Genomic DNA, 7,219 nt, shown 5'->3' with positions numbered 1-7,219 from the left:
GCCTAATGGGTGGAGGCTACCACCCATCCCCAATTTCAGAGTGATTGGGCAGAGGGCTGAATTTTGGTGAATTTCAGAGGTTTTTCTTCATAAGGTGCAGTGTGCTAGATTGATCCATTCATCATATTCTTAGTAAATGAGAGTGTGAAAAAGTGAAAGTGGGGTCATGAGAGTTGTTTAATTGAAAAAAATCTCATTTGCTATCATAGAATGAGAATTCACACCTCAGAAAATAAGGGAATAACATCCCTTCAGAAAAACTTCTGAGGGGACGGGTGAAATTGGGGACAGGTGGTAGCCTCCACCCATTAGGCACTATCTACCAGCCCACCCCACTCTTTTGGGGGCAGATCCACTTTCTGCCCCCAATCTGCCCCAAAGACACCAAAACTTCAAAAATTCCCAAAAAATCAGCCTGCTGCCCAATCCCCCTGAAATTGGGGTGGAAGCCTCCACCTAATAGGCACTACCACACCACACCACTCTTTTGGGGCAGATCCACTTTCTGCCCCCAAACTGCCCCAAAGACACAAAAACTTCAAAAATTCCCAAAAAATCAGCCCTTTGTCCAATCCCCCTTAAATTGGGGTGGTAGCCTCCACTGATTAGGCACTACCACCCCACCCCACTATTCTGCCCCAGGCCCTGCTTTCTGCCCCAATCTGCCCCAAAGACATGAAAACTTCAGAAATTCCCCAAAAACCAGCCCTTTGCCCAATCCCCCTGAAATTGGGGTGGTAGCTTCCACCCATGGGGCCCTACCACCCCACCCCAATATTTTGCCCCTGGGCCCCTTCCCCCCCAAATCGATTCAGATTCAGATTCGGATTAAATCCGAATCTGAACCGAATCAAGGGTGATTCGGGTGGCCCATATTCGGGCACAAAACAGAACAGGGTGATTCAGTTCGGGTCCCGAACCGAATCACCGAAAATCCGAATTGCACACCCCTACTAAACAGAAGTGCCTGTCTAATTCTCTACTATGCATTGTAGCATCACTATGACATAAGTTTTAAAAATAAATGGAAAATTTGACTTATCCCAGATACTCTGAAAATAATTAAAGGATATGCAGAGTAAACTGTGTCACTGCTTGGAATATATTCTAGTCTTTCAGAAAGACAGTTAAAATGAGAGAAAGAGAGCAAGAAACTCCCAGTGGGCCTTAATACTAAGGATTTCACACTGATTCAAAAAGAAACTCACAATTAACAGACATTATTAAGACATCACATTTAACTCACTTATCACAAGAAGCAAAGTAAGAGCAAATGAATAGAATCCTAGCTCATAAGTTTCAGCTCAGTATTCACAAGCCCTGATTCTCTGTACATACTGCCAAACTAAATATGTGTACAGTGACTTATATTATATTAAAACATTTTTAAAAAAACTTTTACCTGTAGCCCCTTGAAGGGGCTTCCTAAAGGCCGGGGGGGGGTGTCTGCAAAGGTTTCCCCTCCCTCTGCTGGCCTCTAGGGCCTCACAGGGACCATTTGAGCATGTGCGGTGGCCATTTTTAAAAATAAATTTTGTTTTTAAAAAGGGCCGTTGAAAACAAAATGGCTGCCGCTCATCCTCAAACACAGAGGCCATTTGAACATGTGTGGTGGCCATTTTGTTTTCGGTGGCCATTTTGTTTTAATTTTCTAATTTTTAAAAATGGCGCCCCCTTCAAGTGGCGCCCAGGGCACATGCCCTGCCTGCTCTGCCCTAGATACGCCCCTGCTAAGGAGGATAAGGAGATTGCAGAGAAGCGGAATGAGTTCTTTGCATCTGTCTTCACCGCAGAGGATGCTACTACATGAATGTGCTCACTATTTACATGGAGGTCCCTCCCTTGCTCCATTAAGAACAGCATATACAGAACAGCATATACTTTAATTTCAAACTATGCCATCTGCCTTTTTATATGGAAGACTGAGACAAATCCCTAAAGAATTATGGTTTTGTCTTTGTGGCACCTATGAAATTGAGAATATAGAGCATTATTTATTGTATTTATTATTTATTCTTTATCATGACTCTAGAGAAAGATTTTTAGGACAAATTTTATAATCAATTCATGATAAATGTGCTAAGGAGAAAGTGTGCTGGTTGTTGACTAATGTCAATCCACATATTACATATCAAAATGCTCTGTTTGCAAAACCAGCTATATATATTCATACTGCTTTTTTGGAAAATATTGCTGTAAACTGTAAAAGAGACCTTTCAGCCTGAGAACATTTAAGCTGATTTTGGAATATGTATTTTTAAATCGCTTTGTAAAGGCCATATACAATAAACTGAATTGGACTGGATTGGCTACTAGTCTGATGACTACGGGCCACCTCCAGCCCCAGAGACAAGATGCCTCTAAATACCACTTGCAGGGGAGCAACAGCAGGAGAGAGGGCATGCCCTCACCTCTTGCTTGTGAACTTCTCAAAGGTATCTGGTGGATAACTGTGGGAAACAGGATGCTGTTCTAGATGGGCCTTGGGTCTGATACAGCAGGGCTGTTCTTTTGTTCTTATGGGGTCAGCCAGAGAGTTCAGTGAAACTTATTTTTAGGGATATCTTCCTATTTTCACTTCAGGCACCAGAACGTCTTGGGCAGGCCTTGGCTATGCATGTCCGAGACTGCATTTGTAAACTTCTGCTGCGACCATTAACTGAAACAAAGATGGAGCTTATGTTGCACTGTCATCTTTTTGCTTAAAGTTATGTGTTTAATTCCACCAGTTTTTGATTCTCCCTTACTGCCACGTACCTAGTTTATAGCCTTCTTTTATCTCAGCATAACAAATCTGGCTAGCCTGCCAAAATACTTTGCATCATAAAAGAGCATAGAAGGAAGTGTCAGCAAGCAATTTATTGCTGATCAAATAATATTTCATGTACATACTGTGTAATAAGTCCTCTAGCAATGAGAACTGAATGTCCACTCTGCTGGTAATTCTTATGAAAGTATAGATATTATCAAACATTTCATAATCAGTGATGAACAAATTCAAACATATAATGCGTTATTTGTTTGTTGATTACATTTATATACTGCCTCCTACAAATGCCTCATGGCAGTTTACAAAATAAAGGATAAAACCAGAATTATAGCCAAACATTAATACAGTTATTTTTTTAAAAAACACCCAACCAATTAAGCAACAGTTAACAACCATAAAAACCAACTTACAGCTGGCTGAAGTCTTGATTAATCAAATACATATTGAATGCTCTTTTAAAACCCTCTAGCGATGGAGAAGCTGGAGCCAGCCACAAGCGGACCTCTCCCGAAGATTGTAATAAGTGGTGGGGGTCCTGAAGCAGAAGGCACTCTCTTAAATATTAGGCAAAAATATGTTTACTTGAATATAGTAATCAGGCATCTTGAACCAACTGACCGCAGGCAAGATGTAACATTGTTCTGTAAATGGGCTACTAAATGGATGGCCATATGGTCTGGGTAGTGACCTTTTCACCTTCTCCAGCTTTCTACGTGCATGTATTTTCATCTCTCTGGAGTTGTTTTGACAGGATTTTTTTTTTTTTTTAGCACATCAACTGATTGGGCCACATCCCGATGATTCTTACTAATATAAATGCTGTTGCACTAGTGTAAGGACATGGCACAACATCATTGCACAAAGAAAGTAGAATCAGTCCCAAACTTGTTTTTGGCTGTTGTGCTAACAGATATCCTAACAGCAGGAAGAAGGTATACTGCGTAACTGTTGTGCAACACTTTTCATTACCTCTTGCACACGCTCATATAATTCACCAGCAGGAGCACAACATTGCAGAGCCCTGCAGTTATACATAGACCTGCTTTGAGCTTCGCTTGCAGGGGAGTAACAGCAGGAGAGAGGGCATGCCCTCAGCTCCTGCCTGTGGCTTCCAGAGGCATCTGGTGGGCCACTGTGTGAAACAGGATGCTGGACTAGATGGGCCTTGGGCCTGACCCAGCAGGGCTGTTCTTATGTTCGCTTTGGATGCTACCCATTGCATTAAATGGCTATTGTAGACTCCAGTCCTTTCAGGACTCTTAATAGGCAATACAGTCAGAACGGTGGTGCCTCCTGGAGTACAATTAGCTCAGCAACAGTCAGTTATGACCATCAGCTAGAGTACTGCAGAACTGCACCTTTGAAATGGTCTTCTAAGATTTGACTAGCAATGATTGGGAATATCAAATGATTAAAGAGAATTTAGAATATCAATGATCTGCCTTTTAACTGAATAATCAATTAATTGAGCAGTTCAGTATAATGCATTTGTACACCACTAAAACCGCAGTGCAAAGGGCCTTTTGGGGACCCTAAATGAGTCTTAACATCGTAAGTGACCAGTCAGTGTCAGACGTAAAGACCGTTCTCTTTTATCATTCATACTGAAAGCTAACTGGGGGTGTGTGCTTAATTAAATAATCCCTGCCCCAAGCTCCTGTTAGTCCTGTGAGAAAAAAAATAGAGGGCAGGGCCATCCTTGGAGAGCCCTGGCGGGATGCAGGGCCCAGGGCAAATCAGCCAGTTTGTTCTAATGGAGGTTAAAAGAGTGGGGCCCAGGGCAGTCGCCCTGATTGCTATGCCCTAAGTACAGCCCTGACAGAGGGGAAACATTCTGAGATTCAATCATGGATCCTCTGCATGATATGGAGTTTGGTCCATAGGCAGGTCCATCCTTTTAGTGGGGCGACAGGGTTGGTTGCCCTCAGCCCCATGCTTCCCCAGGCCCCACACTCACACTCTCCCGCCTGCCCCAACCACCCTCATAGGAACACAGAACATAGGAAGCTGCTATATACCGAGTCAGACCATTGGCCTATCTAGCTCATTATTGTCTTCACAGACTGGCAGCGGCTTCTCCAAGGTTGCAGGCAGGAATCTCTCTCAGCTCTATCTTGGAGAAGCCAGGGAGGGAACTTGGAACCTTCTGCTCTTCCCAGAGCAGCTCCATCCCCTGTGGGGAATATCTTACAGTGCTCACACTTTTAGTCTCCCTTTCATATGCAATCAGGGCGGACCCTGCTTATCAAAGGGGACAAGTCATGCTTGCTACCACAAGACCAGCTCTCCTCTCTAACAGCCTAGAAGCAGTAGTGCATCTGCTGCTTGGAGGAGGAGTGTGGCCAGCACATCCCCACACAGTCTGCATGCACACTTTCTCCTCCTTCTCCCCACCCAATGCAGGAGGTGTGTGCAGGCTGGGCCCAGGACTCATAGGAACTCTGGACACTCTTTCCTCCCGGAGAAGCGTACTGAAATTTCCTCCAAATCCCAGCCCAGCTTGCATGCCTCCTCCAAACAGCAGCTGTGCTGCTGGGTGCTGGGCCGTGGGGGTTGGTTGGGGTGCGTAGGGAGTGCACACATGGGACCTGAGGGATCCCGCCTGAACCCTGTCTCCTGAGTGGCTGCTGCTCAGAAGGAGCATGCGGGCCAGGTCGGGGCTTGGAGGAACTCTTAGCAGGCCAAGAGGCTGCCTGTAGAGGTGGTCGCAGCAAGGAGAGCAGGCATGCATTGAAGCCCATCTATTGCCCACCCTCTTGTCAGCCACCTGCTGTAGCCAGAAGGGTTCCTGGGTGGGCAATGGGGCCTTGGGGGCACCCAGGCAGGCAAGGGGGCAGGTGAGGGGGTGCCAAGGTGGGCTTCACCTGGGGCAGATGGGGGTGAGCTTCACCTGGGGGGGCTTCACCTGGGGCACCCCACACTCTTGGGCCAGCTCTGAGGAGGAGACTGCTCCCCCCAACCATCTGCAACTGCATACACACTCTACCCCGAACCACCTTCCCCAGCCACCTGTAGGTGCATGTGCACTCTCACCCACAGCCACCTCCCCATGAGGCCATGCACATGCTGATTCACCCCCAGCTCCACACCCTCCTAGGGACAGCCCTGCTGGATGGTATCCAGCTACTGTACTATGAAGACCTTTTCAGGGCCTGCCCACCCATTAAAGTGAGCTAAGCACCCACTTGGGGTGCAAAACCTGCATGTGGTGACAACCTGGGCCATATGGGACTCAGGGTCTCTGCCCACCACCCCTCCTCCCACCATCTGCTTGCTCGCCTGCCCTTCTGGTTACAGCAGGCGGTGAGAAGGAGGTTGGGCATGTGCTGGGGAGTACATGCTTGCCCTTCTTGCCACCACCCAACAAAGAACAAGACACATTTCAAACACAGTCCAAAAATGGCCAAAAGAATCACTGACCCAGAATCCACTGCCACAGTGCTGGTGCTGCAGTAACATCATTGGCACAAGTTGCTCTCTCACAAAGACTCCTTACATTACTTTCTAGCATTGCAACAGCTGCCACAGCAACACCCTTAGCAGCAAAGCATAGCCATAGTGAAGCTCTACTACAGCAACTTCAGCCACAATTTGACTGAGTACACTACACCTTGCAATGCAGATTGCACAGTAGATTTGTGGTAGTTTACTCACCAGAGCAGTGAGTAAAGCACAAGTTACTCAGAAGGCCAGACATGGAGCTCATTACAGCAATCACCAAGAAATATTACACATACAAGAGAGCTGCCACTTTTCACCACAATACTATCTCACAAACAAACCAAAAACCACAACCCAAGGAAGGCAAGCACCCAAATTCTGTCTTTGTCAATAGGAGATCCAGCAAACCAGATAGTTATAGCAGCAAAGGCACAAAGCATGGCATATTATACTCAGTGTTGAGAAAATAAAACCACAAAATCAAATCTTACTTGATTCCTTCCTCTCCTGATGTAAGGGATCTTTCTGCCTCCAAGCCACTTGGAAAAAAATTGAAATTCCCTCATTTTGTGTTCCCTCCCCTCCTCCTCCTAGCCAATGGGGGCACACTTGCCCCTGATACTACTTGATTTGTATGATAACAAGCCAACTGAGAAGGTCAGAAGGCAGTGCCAGAAAACCAATCAGCAAGGGAAAAACAGCCCTCCAAAATGGCACTCAAAACAGGCCCTTTATTTTAAGGGTCTTTTGTTTTGAGCTCGAAACCCTAGAAATGGCCCATTTTGAGTTGAAATGTTTTGTGTTTGAAATGTTTTGCACATCCCTAGCCAGCAACACCTAGGTTGGATAGGGGAAGAGAAAGAGCAGAAGGGAAATTGACAAAGCAAATGTTTCAGTCTTGTATTTAGGCACATTCTTGCCAAAGTGTCCAAGAATATGATAGGGCTTATCGACACATGGAAACCTCCAATCACAGAGTGGAGAGGGATATACAGGAAATAATACATA

This window comes from Hemicordylus capensis, chromosome 1 (genome assembly GCF_027244095.1).
Source record: "Hemicordylus capensis ecotype Gifberg chromosome 1, rHemCap1.1.pri, whole genome shotgun sequence".
NCBI lineage: Eukaryota > Metazoa > Chordata > Lepidosauria > Squamata > Cordylidae > Hemicordylus > Hemicordylus capensis.
The sequence above is the reverse complement of the archived record's forward strand: the minus strand, read 5'-3'. Positions refer to the sequence as shown.